Source organism: Schistocerca americana, chromosome X, assembly GCF_021461395.2.
Source record: "Schistocerca americana isolate TAMUIC-IGC-003095 chromosome X, iqSchAmer2.1, whole genome shotgun sequence".
Taxonomy (NCBI): domain Eukaryota; kingdom Metazoa; phylum Arthropoda; class Insecta; order Orthoptera; family Acrididae; genus Schistocerca; species Schistocerca americana.
Window position 1 is genome coordinate 804669123 of NC_060130.1, and position 13358 is coordinate 804682480.

General features: G+C 41.3%; 1 protein-coding gene across 4 annotated transcripts in view; it reads left to right on the forward strand.

The window, feature by feature from the left end:
- LOC124556685 (protein FAM102A) overlaps positions 1-13358 on the forward strand; it is a 460608-nt gene that overhangs the window by 414545 nt on the left and 32705 nt on the right. Inside the window, exon 7 of one of the 4 annotated variants that reach the window (XR_006968659.1) lies at positions 5093-5286. The exons of the other annotated variants lie outside the window; for them this stretch is intronic. The gene's annotated coding sequence lies outside the window, so the exon portion shown is untranslated. The remainder of the gene's footprint in view (positions 1-5092; positions 5287-13358) is intronic. 4 annotated transcript variants of the gene reach the window in all.

Here is a 13358-nt window from a genome sequence, read left to right on the forward strand (position 1 = left end):
AGTCAGCATTCCAAAACATCCTAAAGGTGTTCTATAGGATAAAAGTCAGGACTCCATGCAGGCCAGTCCTGACAGGGATGTTATTGTTGTGTAACCACTCCACCACAGGCTGTGCATTATGAACAGGTGCTCGATCGTGTTGAAAGATACAGTCTCCATTCCCGAATTGCTCTTCAACAGTTGGAGGCAAGAAGGTGTTTAAAACATCAATGTTGGCCTGTGCTGTGATAGTGCCATGCAAAACAACAAGGGCTGCAAGCTCCCTCCATGAAAAACATGACTACACCATAACACCACCGCCTCTGAATTTTACTGTTGTCACTACACACGCTGGCAGACGACATTCACTGGGCATTCACCATAATCACACCCTGTCATTGGATCACTGCATTGTGTACCATGATTTTTTCACTCCCCACAACATTTTTCCACTGTTAAATTGTCCAAAGTTTACGCTTCTTACACCACATGAGGCATCGTTTGGCATTTACCGGTGTGATGTTTGGCTTATGAGCAGCTGCTTGACCACGAGATCCAAGTTGTCTCACCTCCCGCCTAACTGTCATAGTACTTGCAGTGGACCCTGATGCAGTTTGGAATTCCTGTGTTACGGTCTGGATAGATGTCTGCCTGTTACACATCACGACCCTCTTCCACTGTCAGCAGTCTCTGTCAGTCAAAAGATGAGGTCGGCCTGTACGCTTTTGTGCTGTACACGTTCCTTCATGTTTCCACTTCGCTATCACATCAGAAACAGTGGACCTTAGAGATATTGAGGAGTGTGCAAATGTCATGTACAGACATATAACACAAGTGTCACCCAATCACCTGACCACGTTTGAAGTCCATGAGTTTGGTGGAGCACCCCATTCTGCTCTCTCACGACATCTAATGACTACTAAGGTCACCGATATAGAGTACGTGGCAGTAGGTGGCAGCACAATGCACCTAATATGAAATGTTTTTGGGGACATCTGGATACATTTGATCACATAGTGTATTTGTTGACTTAATGAAACCTAGGCTCCCAAGGGCCCATTATTAGTTTTGAAAAAAGAGTAAAATGTCACCTTGTATACATCAGTCTCACTCTGTGTGTGTGTGTGTGTGTGTGTGTGTGTGTGTGTGTGTGTGTGTGATGCACCTCTCTTGGTTCCTTCTCCAAAATCCGAAGTTAGTAAACAAATCACACGTTGATATAACAATGTTTATTTAGATGTTCAAAAGTAAAAGCATGGAGAAAGTGTTGGATTCCAGAAGCTACGACATTGTTTATCCTGGCTGACACCCACAAATATGGCACTTGTCTCTTTGTCCATCAATTACAACTTGAGTTTGAAAATTGCTTCTGAACTAAAACTGTTTTACAGCAATGCATTCCTAACTCCACACAATAATATGTCACACTTACAAATATTTGGAACTGTTTACTTAACTTTGATGTGGCCTCAGTATCTAGTATGAAGAAATGTTGTTGGATAATATCCACGTCCAGGGTTCTTGAATGATAAGCCTGTGGGTAATAGTGAAGTACTTGTAAATTGTCATTTATTTATTATTTCACATAATATTAGACACACATTTTTGAAATGTATCAAGTAAAAATCAACCATAAAACTCAAAGCTCTTTTCTTTGTCTGTGTCTATTGTCTCTTCCAATTAGCTTTCCAATTAGCTTTCCTAGTTGCTAACTCAAGTGAAGTGGAAAACAGTATGACAGAATGGAGCAATATATTGAAACCAGTCCGGTATATTATAAGATACGTAAACATTCTAGAATAATCCAGAACAAATTGTGAAACAAAATATAATTCAGGTGACTTCCTTTTTTAAATCGTCCAACAAATTTGAGTTACATAGTATTTAAAAAAAAAAAAAAAAAAAGTAAACAATTTTAATTGTAATATTAAATGACAATGGTTGCAAAATCTGTAAATGTAAAATTTAGAAACTTCCTGTTAAGTTGTCATGTTGATTACACACTGATAGTAAAATAAACAAAAAACGTAGATAGGAACATATGTTTCATGTGCATTTAAAATTGAATGATAAAAATATCAAAATTAATGAATAGCTGTTTTCAGAGTATTTATTATTGCTTCTCTGTCAATTAAGTTTTATTGTGTAAGATCAAAGTTTTACAGTTATACTGAGATTTAAATGAGAAATTATATGCACCCAATGACAGAAAAATTCTATAAACATCAACAAGTATGACATATCCAGTTTGTCTGAAATCCAGTTCACAGGTAGCCAGAATTTAGGAGGTATATTTTAGTTCATTAACTGATCAGAGGTTCAGAAAGAGCTAGATTCATTATTGTGTGTGCGTGGGGGGGTGGGAGACTTAATGTATTTTGCCATGCAGAGGTTCAAACTCGTGAGAGAGAGAGTGGAGGAGACAAAATTGTGATGTACTTCAGAGGAGAGAATAAACTTCGATAAAACAGTAAAAAACAAGGCAGACATTGGTGGGGCAGTGGCAAAGTATTATTCTTGTCTTGTAAAATATGGTGCCAGGAGATAAAAAAAGGTCCAACAGAGGATAGACCTGTGAACACTCTGAATTACTTCTCTGAAAATTGTCAGTCACTACCACTTATCCTATTTATAAAAAGCAAGATGAATTACAACCACCTTATATTTGTTGAATATATTTTTCAAAACAATTATCTGGTTGAGTGTGAAAAATAGCTAGCAAACAGAATCTACCTTCAGAAAGATATTCCTCTTAGAGTATGTCAGAATCGGTAGCCAGGTGTTGCTGTACAACATTCTTCAGCACACAGTATTGTAATATGGATAATGAACATGCGTATTCAGGTATAATGCAAGATTAGTTCTTAATTGGATGTTATGATGCCTTTTTTTCCCTTCAAAAGGAGAAACACATTGTGTGACAAATCCTACTTCCTGGAGTTTATCTGTTACGTAAATGAAATTACATTCAATTATGTAATTCCATATTCATCTGCATACTTAGTTACTTTTTCATGACGTATCTTTCCACATTTTTTATCACTGAGATGCTCTGCAATGGAAAGAAAAACGTTGCACAAAAAAATTATTAGTTCTGCAATGCATCACAAATTTCTGAATGAATAATTGCTATGGGGGAGTAAGAGAGACTTGGTTACCTGTAGTAAGCACAACGAGAGGGAAGTTACAGTATTAACAGTGCCTTTCCATGATAAACACTATTCCCCCCACACCGCACCCCTTCTCCAAAATCCCTTGTCTCGAGCAAACTGTATCTTTTAAAATAATGTAAAGTTTATGGGAAACAGTCTGTTAGTCTCCTGAGAAAAAGAAAACTGTCTGCCTCTCCAGTTGCAGCCTCATTTTTATTTCTGTGTTAAATGTTTTTGATAGTATTGGGTTGGTACATAAGTTTTTAGTGTTTTTCCATAAGTTCAATAAACACAACAGATCCACAAAACAGAGACTTCAGACTTTAGTCATCAATAATATATTCTCCCTCACTATTTACAACAGTCCACCAATGCTGGGTTAACTTTTCGATTCTGTGACTCTAGAAACCATGTGGTTTTGAGGCAAAGAACTTGTCAAGCCATGTTTGGAGCACGTTTTCATAAAAAAGGAAGTTCCTTGAAGGTTGTTCGATAGAGAGAAGAAAAGGTGGAAACCAGAGAGTGCATGATCAGGTGAATAAAGTGGATGTGGAATGATTTCTCAACGAAAGTCGTATGTTGTGTTTTCGGTTGGTCTAGCAGAATGCGGGCAGATGTTATTATGGATTAGCATCATTTCACACTGTCTTTGGATCACTGCTCTTAGATTCCATGTGCAAACATCTCTGTTGACAATAAATGTGAACAGTGATGGCTACACCGCAGGAAAACTATTCATAGTACATCATTCAGTTGTTGTTCTACCAGATTCTTAACATTATCTTTTCTGAATGCATGAAGGTTCTGCACAGGGAGTTGTTGCTTTGTTTGGGCTCAACCATTCGTTTCTTTCCCTTTTGTTAGCATAAAGACACCACTTTGTCATCAGTAACAGTTCAGAATAGGAATGGTTGGTGGTGGTCTCGAACCAGTTGATGACGAGCAAGAAGAGCATATATGGCCATCCGCTGATTTTTGTCATTTTGGGCTAGAGTATGCAGTACACACATACCTGATTTTTGACACTTCCCCATTGCATGCAGCTGTTGCTCGATGGTGGAATTATCACAGAATATCACATTTGCTAGTTCTTGAGTACACTGATGTGGATCATTGCGGATTAATATGTTTAAACAATCTTTATCAAACCATGAAAGTCTTCCTGAATGTGGAGAGTCACTGATGTCAAAACACTCCTCGTTATAATGAGAAAGCCATCTTCTTGCCATTTGTCCAATGGCATATTCTCATACACAGTGCAAATGTTCCTGGTTGCCTCCGCTGCTGTCACTCCTCTACTGAACTCAAACAGAAGAATATGTCAGAAAAAATTGCAGTTTCTTCCAAATAACGAAATGACAGTATGTAAACTCAAATAGCAACGGTGAATTACAGATAAAAAAATGGCAATCAATAAAGAAACCCATAGCTACCAGAATACCAACATGCAAAATAAAAACGCTATGAACTCATGCACCAACCTAATATAATTGTTTAATTTGTCTCCATAATGATTGTTGTGAATGAAACTTTCCGTCAATAAATGCTTGATTATTTTATTTCATGACATTAATTATTTAGAATTTCAGTATTTTAATGAGTATAGAACAGTTTGAACCAAATATTTCAACACGCCAGACTTTCATTTAAAGAGGAAGTTATTAAATGCATATTTGTTCTGTGGTACATTTTGTCTTCAAGTAAACTACTCCTTTTCAGAATATTGGTATATTGTCTTCACAGTAATTTACTTAATTTAAGTTAGTACTACTATCATTTTCCAGTTTTGAAACATTTTACAGTTTCATTATTAGTTTTTTTTATAAGATACATGTTAGTGGTGTATGAGAAACTGCTAAGTGGATAATTTCCCAGCGGTTTCTTATAACATTTTTTAAAAATACTTTCACATGGATGTTATGTGACTAAACACCTCCTGTGAAAAGGTATACTTCTTACAGAATCACATCCAGGATTTTCAAGTGGATTGTGTGTTCATTTTATCTGTGATCTGTGTGAGTGATTTCACGGCTGTGACCAATTACAGCCAACTGGTGTCATAAACTACATTGGAAAATGCCTTCTTAGAAGACTGGCGAAGGAAGTATATCTTTCTTGTGTGAATCAAACCTGCTTTCAAGAGTTTATCTGTTGGGTAAGTGAAACTGATTTCATTTACCCAACACAGTAACTTGATATACAGATTTACTTAGTTTTCCACGACTTCTTACTAACGCTTTGATCATTTGAATTTAACATTACATAATCAACTGAGAGTGAAGGAGCTGAATGCTTTATTCAGAACTGAAGTAATACACTCAGCAAATAGTTTTTGCAAATAACATTCAGTTTATTCACCTGGTAAGTCAGTTCTTGGCAGTTCACAAGTGGTCAACAGTGCAGTCTACAGTAGAAAAGACAGCCTGATGGGACGACATTGCAGGTAAAACTGAAAGACCGATAGTTACGTGTGTGGCTAATAAGGAACAAAAATAAAGCCTTTTTTGTGTATATCAGTGCACATTATACGGCATAAAATATTCCATAAAAACATTACATTGATATTAAACTTCATCTCTCATTCCATATTTTTATAAGCTGAATAACATATAGTCTTCAGAATTTACCTTTCACTCTGTAGTGGAGTGAGCACTGTTTTGAAACCTTTTGATAGATTGTAACTATGTACTAAACAGGAGCCCGAACTTGGAGCTCAGCCCAGTGGCAGTTTTAACCCTTTAACAGATAGTGATGTGTATATCCGTGCTTGGTCATCATGCCTCCAATGTTAATGACATATACATGCAGCAGCATCTGAGCGTTTCAGAAGTGCTAACATCAGATATGTAAATTTATACAATTTCTTAGTAAATACAAGTGTCATGGTAAGATGATACCACTTGCAGAGCTCAAAGGGGTTTGTACGGTTACTAATGGTTCCTTGATATGACTCAGATAGCAGAAGTGGGTGTTCGTCAGTCTTTTGGCTTCCGTTGTTTGAAACTGTAAGCATGTGCTGTCTGATGGAGAAATAAAACAGTGTCATGGAAAATGGTAATGGGAGTAAATTTTCCCTTTCTTTGTCTGCAACTGAGGACACTGTAAAGTTGTTTTTCTTGTTACATGCCTTCGCCTTCCAAAAGTACAATTGTCGGTGATGATAAAGATGACATGCCCCCAGTGAAGAAAGGCAAGTTTGTGTATAAATTTCAGTGGTACATGAAGGGGCTGAATCCTAGTGTTCATGATTTTGATACAGCACATTCAGGTGTGACTCCTACACTTCTGGAAAACACTGGTGAATTACAGTTTTTCAGGCATTGTTCATGGAGGAATTAGTCTCATTTACTGTAGAAGAATCTAAGAGACACTAAACTGTTTAGTGAACTATTCATTATGAATAAACCCACTTGAAGAGCTGGAAAGATACATGTATAGCAGAAATATATAGTTAAAAACCTGACACATTCTGAATGTGGTTGATCATAAGAGGGAAATCCATTGTGGATTCTAGAAAAGCACATTCCAAGCACCATTGAGTCACCAGTAAAACAGCATGGACCTGTAAGTAGATGCAGTATATGCAGCAGGAACAGAAAATGGAAGGAATTGCATCACTGCTGTAAAGAATGTGATGTGGGGCTGTTGTCTTATGCCTTGTTTTTAAATATATCACATAAAACATGCTTTCTGAAATGTGCACCTTTGTAATGTTACCTACTTCAACAATAAAGAGTATTCAAAGTCACATTATTTTTAAAACTTGTTGGTGTGAACAAAGACAGAAAAACCTGTGATGATAAGATCTGAGTACAGTGTTCAGCACCCTATCATTCCCAGCATGGGGACACTACTGCATGGAATGGCCTGACCACACACGGATGTGCACACTATTATTGTGCACACTATTGTCGTGCACTTGGCAGTGGAAAATTCACTCTCTCTCTCTCTCTCTCTCTCTCTCTCTCTCTCTCTCTCTCTCTCTCTCTCTCTCTCTCTCTCTCTCTCTCTCTCTCCCTCCCTCCCTCCCTCCCTCCCCCCCCCCCCCCCCCCCCACACACACACACACACCCATCACCACCAATTTGTGTTCCCACACTATAAACCAGGGAACACCAGTCTGCATCTCAGATCTTTTTCCTGCCATTTGTTTGACAAGACTGAGTCATGTTTGCATTTTCCATACTAGAAAAAATGTGTGTTGTTTTACCATCTCTCAAAACCCTGTCAGTATGTACTATTAAAATTTGTGTGTGTTAAAGTGGAACACCTACATCTAGGACTCCCCCCCCCCCACAGGCCTCATGTCTCTTTTTTGAGTATGTGATTGGCCACCATGGGGCCCGCAGTGCTACTTCCCTTTCTGTACTGCAGGTCTATCCTACTTCATTTTTCCTTTCTACTTTTCCAATGGGAGGTCTTCTTGGTGCTGATTGTGCTTTGATTTGGTTTGTGTTTTGGATACTTATTTTGTCACCTTCTGGCCTTTACGAACTTCATTATTAATGATATGGCCCCAGCAGTCTCTTCCAAAGCTAAGACAGATTACAATGTGGACGACCCCAAAAGGTTCCGTTCCCTGTCTATGCCATAAGAGGAACATGGGGCTGAGAGACAAGATGAGAAATCCCCTTCCCAATTGTTGGTTTGTTCTAGGATGGACAGGGATTCCATTTGACTACAAAGCCATTGTTCTTCATTGAACACCTCGAGGGCAGGTTTGGAGAAATGGCAGCAATTTCAACATGAAAAGTGGTTCTATTCTGCTTAAAACAGCCACCCCTGCTCAGTCATGGGCACTGCTCACCTGCAACAAGCTGGATTACATTCTTGTTGCTATAACACCCAATAAAAGTCTGAATATAGTAAAGGGTATCATCTTCCACCAAACACTCCTCTTACAGATTCATCACAAGTTGTGCGCTAATTTGGAGCGACGGGTTGGGTATTTTGTCTATCTTGTTCAGTGAGGAACAAAAGACAATAGTATTGATAAGAAGCCTTCATCTTGGCTTTTGAAAGTGAGTCATTGCCTGACAATATCGAGGTGACGGTTTATTGCTGTGATGTCAAACTGTGTATTCCTCCTCCTATGTGATGCTACAAATGCATGTGATTTGGACACGTGTGTTCACATTGCAATGCCATCCCATTCTGTAGGAATTGTGGCTGTTAGTTGCACATGAAGGCTCCTTGTACCCTTCACCCGCCCTTGTGTCAATTGTGGGTAGCACCATTCCCCTGTTCACCATACTGCACAATTTTCAAACAAGAAAAGAAAGAAAATCCAGGAATACAAAACCCTTGACTGCCTCACATATCAAGAAACCAAGAAGAAATATGATCACATAGGTGGGTAAAATTGGCCACAGGTCATAGGATTTAATGTTCCTCCTCTGTCCCAGAATGTGGGGCAGACGAGTCCTCACAGAAGTCTAAATCATCTAACAAGGAGGACAAGAAGTAGGCCTTCAATAAGAGATTCTGGTGGGTGCCATGCCACCATTCCCCACATGTTCTGCCTTTCTTTGTACCTGAAGAAGCATTCCTGGTGGCCCCTATGGGCTTCGACACCCCCCACCCCCAATGACCACTACCACTTGACTGGAAACAAATGTGTATTGGTGGTGTATTTTCACAATCAGTGGCAGCAGATGGCACTGAGACGTGACCTGCCTCCTTCGTCCCTTCACACCCCCCACAGGATACTGGTAGCGTGATCCTCTAATGGAGATGTGGCAGTTTTCTCAAACACTTTGCTCAACTACATCTTTTGTGCTTCTCCCCCGTTTTTTACATTGCCTTCAGGAAATTTGTTTCACAGCAACACAGACCCCCTACCCTCATCAGGGCTCTTTAAACAATTGCATTGACTATTGTAATAGCATCGAGCATTGTTTGCACTTGTGTACTGAAATCTCTCTAGAACAAACGCATGCCACTCGGTATGACTTTGGAGATTGTGGCTGTTCATGTGAAGACATCTCTGGAATTTACAATCTATAATGTGCATCTATCTTCTCATCATTAAGTGTCCCAGAACATATTGTCTGCACTGTTTTCTCAGCTCACCCCACCCTTGGTAATATTGGGTGACTTCAATGCCTGCAACCATTCTTGGGGTGGAACTATGACACTGGCCATGGTAAAGCTGTCAAAAACTTGATCACAGAGCTTGATCTTTGACTCTTAAATACTGGTGTTCCCACACAGCTCAGTGTGGCATATGCATCTCATTCAGCCATTAATCTTTCTATCTGCAACCCAGCTCTTCTTTTGTCCATCTGTTGGAAAGTCCATGATGACCCTATGCAACAGTGATCATTTTTCAATCATTCTGACCCTCCTTCAGTGTCACTCACCTGGAGCTCCATACAGATGGGCTCTCTCTGAAAATTACAGATGCTTTCACCACTGCTGTTGCCCTTCACAGACCGCTACATGGAGGTATCAGTGTGGTTGTCCAGAGCACCACCGCAGCCATTGTATCAGCAGCTGACTCAGTGATCCCATCTTCCTTGGGATCCACCCTTCAGAAGACAGTACCTCAGTGGACCCCCAAAATTGTTGTGGCCATTAGAGATCACATACGGGCTCTCCAACATCATAAGTAACATTTGTTGATAGAGCACCTCATTGCCTTTAAATCACTCTGTGCCCAGGTCCACCACCTCGTAAAACAACAGAAATGAGAATGCTGGGAGCCATATGATGTTACCATTGGACCATGTACACATTCTTTGCATGTGAAGATTCGATGCCTCTCTGGATACCAATACCCCCACGGATGTACCTGATATCCCTGTGAAAGATGATGACTCACTGATTCAGATGCTGTTGCCAAACATTTTGCTTTTCATTATGCTCAAGCCTCTGCATCCGAGAATTATCTGCGTGCATTTTGTGTCCCCAAACAGCAGGTAGAGTGATTTCCACGATTTACTACACGTCACCTAAAACCTTACAATGTTCCATTCAATGAGTGAGAATTCCTCAGTGCCTAAGCCTTTTGCCCTGACATGTCTCCAGGGCCAGACAACAATCACAGCCAAATGCTCGGACACTTATCAATCGATTGCCAACCTCCTATCTGGAGTGAGGGTGAGTTTCTGTCTTACTGGCGAGAAAGCATGATCATCCTAGTTCTGAAACCAAGTCCTTGAAATGGACCGCTGTCACCCAATTAGCCTCACAAATGTTCTCTGAAAGTTGCTTGAACGTATGGTGACTGACTCCATCCCAGGGCAGTTATTGCCAAGGCCATTCTACTACTGACAATTTGGTCTGCCTGGAGTCTGCTGTTTGGTCAGCTTTTGCTCTGTGTCATCATATTATTGCTGTCTTCTTTGACATGCATAGAGCTTATGACACCACATGGTGTCACCACATCCTAGTTATCTTCCACAAGTGGCATCTACAGGGACAACTTCCGATTTTCGTCCTGAGCTGCTTATCTCACTGTACTTCCTGGGTTCAAGTTGGTGCTTCCAACAGTACCCCCCATATACAAGAGCAGGAGGTCCCACAGGACTCTGAATTGAGTGTGCCCCTTTCTGAAGTAGCAATCAAAGTAACTACAGCTGTGGGGTCTACAGTGTTACCTTCCCTGTAAGCTGACGACTTTTTCATCTACTATTGCTCCTCAACTGTGGGTGGTGCTGAACGCCAACAGCAGGATACCAAACGAAGTGCACAGTACTGCACTATCACCACGGCTTCTGGTTTTCTGCTGCCAAGACGTGTTGTGCACTTTTGTCACTGTCATACTGTCTATCCCCAACCAGAGCTCTTCCTCAATGACCAAATGCTGAATGTGTTGGAGTCTTAAAATTCTTTTGGGATTTGTTCGTCAATGCCCATTTGGTGTGGCTTCCCCATCTTCGCCAACTTAAGCAAACATGCTGATTAAACTTTAATGCTCCTTGCTGTCATGCTAGTGACAGGTGGGGTGGGGTGAAGACTACTTTGCAGTTTTGAGGCTCTACAAAGCTCTGGTACTGTTACATCTTGATTATGGGAGGCTGGCATAAGGTTCAGCATCACCTTAGCATTGTGGATGCTGGACCTGATACACCATTGTGAGGTTCATCATGCAACAGGTGCTTTTCAGACCGGCCTTGTGGAGAACCTACTCATGGAGGCTGGTGTGTCTCCCCTACAGATCAGGTACCAACAACTGCTGCTCAACTATGTGATAAGCATTCATTGCTCCCCTGAGCATCTGAACTGCCATGTCCTTTTTCCTGGTAGGGAGATATGCCTCGCACTACAAAGCCTAAGGTATGCAGTCAAAAGTGCAGTTCTCATGCAGAGTCTGTGCTTTGAACTCTACCCTTCCTCACTGTCACCTCTTGCTGGGGAGAAATTGTGTGTGCCTCATAGTGCGTACACCATCCTTCGATCTGCCTTGACCTCTCCTGTGGAGACCAGTAGACAACGTGGTTTTTTTTGCCGCCTGTCCCTGAATGTCCTTGATGCATTTCTGGGCTCAGACATGATGTAAACTGATGGGTGCATGGTCAATGAATGAAACGGTTTTGCCTACATACTTGCAAGATGCAGTAAACTATGCACCATGCCGAACAGATGCAGTGTATTCACTGCAGAATTCATGGCCATTGCTTAAGCCTTCAGCCACCTTCACTCTTGTGCTGATGAGTTGTCCTTAATCAGCAGTGACTCCTTGAGTAGCTTCAGACTGTTGATAATTGCTACTCTCAACATCCATTGGTTGTGACTATCCATGACCTCTCCTTTTTTTTAGACCTCTGCCATCCTGGATGGTTTGTCACTTTTGTGTGGGACCCTGGTCATGTTGGGATTTCAGGGAATGAGCATGCTGACTAGTTGCCCAAGTTTGGAGGCTTGGAATGCAGATTGGTGTGCCCTGGTTTCTCGGAACAAACTGGGAGCAATAAAGAGGACCACAACCAGGTGACAGTCTTCTCTTTGGGCTTCTTGCAGGGAATGTGTCATTCTCTGTCAGTTTCACATTAGCCACACTTGGCTGACCCGTGGCTACGTCCTGCGATCTGAAGATCCACCCACTATCAGTGTGGTGCTTGTCTCATAGTGGTGCACATCCTACTGGATTGCCCTAATTTGGCCACCTTGTAGTGAAACCTTAGACTTGCTGACACACTACCTCTGGTGCTGGTGCGTGATGCCAAAGTGGCTGATTGGTTTTACTTTTTACTTGCAAAAGTCATTTTTACTCCTCTGTGTGATGTAGGGCACATTAGTCTTGTCAGCTGGTTGAGGGATTTGAGGGGTGCCCCATCACATGCTCTGACCCAAGGAACCCATGGCTGCCTTTGCTCAGTAGTCCAGCCTGGCTCCTGACCTTTCCAAATTTTTAATTCTCGTTATTCGTTTACATCTGCTGTTGGCTGACAGACTTGTCAACATTGTTGTCTTTCCTGAGAGTTTGTGGAATCATCGGTCTGATGCAGACAGTGTGTCTCCAGTTGCATGTGTCCTGGGGGCCTCCAGCTACTTCCTGGATGGTGATTCTGTCTCATGGTTTTCTTGATTATCGGATACAACTGAGTCCATTAGGATCTGTCTTCTGTGTCCTTTCACACTGGGGACTATTCCCGGCTCGACACACGAAGGATTAAGCGACTGATGACTTAGTAGTGTGGTCCCTTTAACCCCATCAATCTGTCCGTCAATCCATCCATCTGCATCTAGACTCAGAAAGAATGAATGGTACTTCATGTAGCACTGTCCTCCCCCCCCCCCCCCCCCCTTCCCATTTCCTTTCTTTTTCTGTTCCAGTTATGAATGATTTGCTGAAAGAATGGTTGTTGGGAAGCCTCTATATGAGCAAGACTCTCTCTAATATTATTGAAATAGTCTTTTTGTCAGGAATGTCTAGGAGGAAGTGATACGTTCAAATGGCTCTGAGCACTATGGGACTTAACATGTGAGGTCATCAGTCCCCAATAACTTAGAACTACTTAAACCTAACTAACGTAAGGACATCACACACACCAATGCCCGAGGCAGGATTTGAACCTGCGACCGTAGCGGTCGCGCGGTTCCGGACTGAAGCGCCTAGAACCGCATGGCCGCACCGGCCGGTGAAGTGATATGTTGATTGCATTTTCTAGGAATATACACTCATGGAATTTTAATAATAAACCATACCATGATGCACCACACCTCTTGTGTAACATCTGTTGATGATCATTTCTGTAATGCTATCTTGTTCAGTAAGCGCTG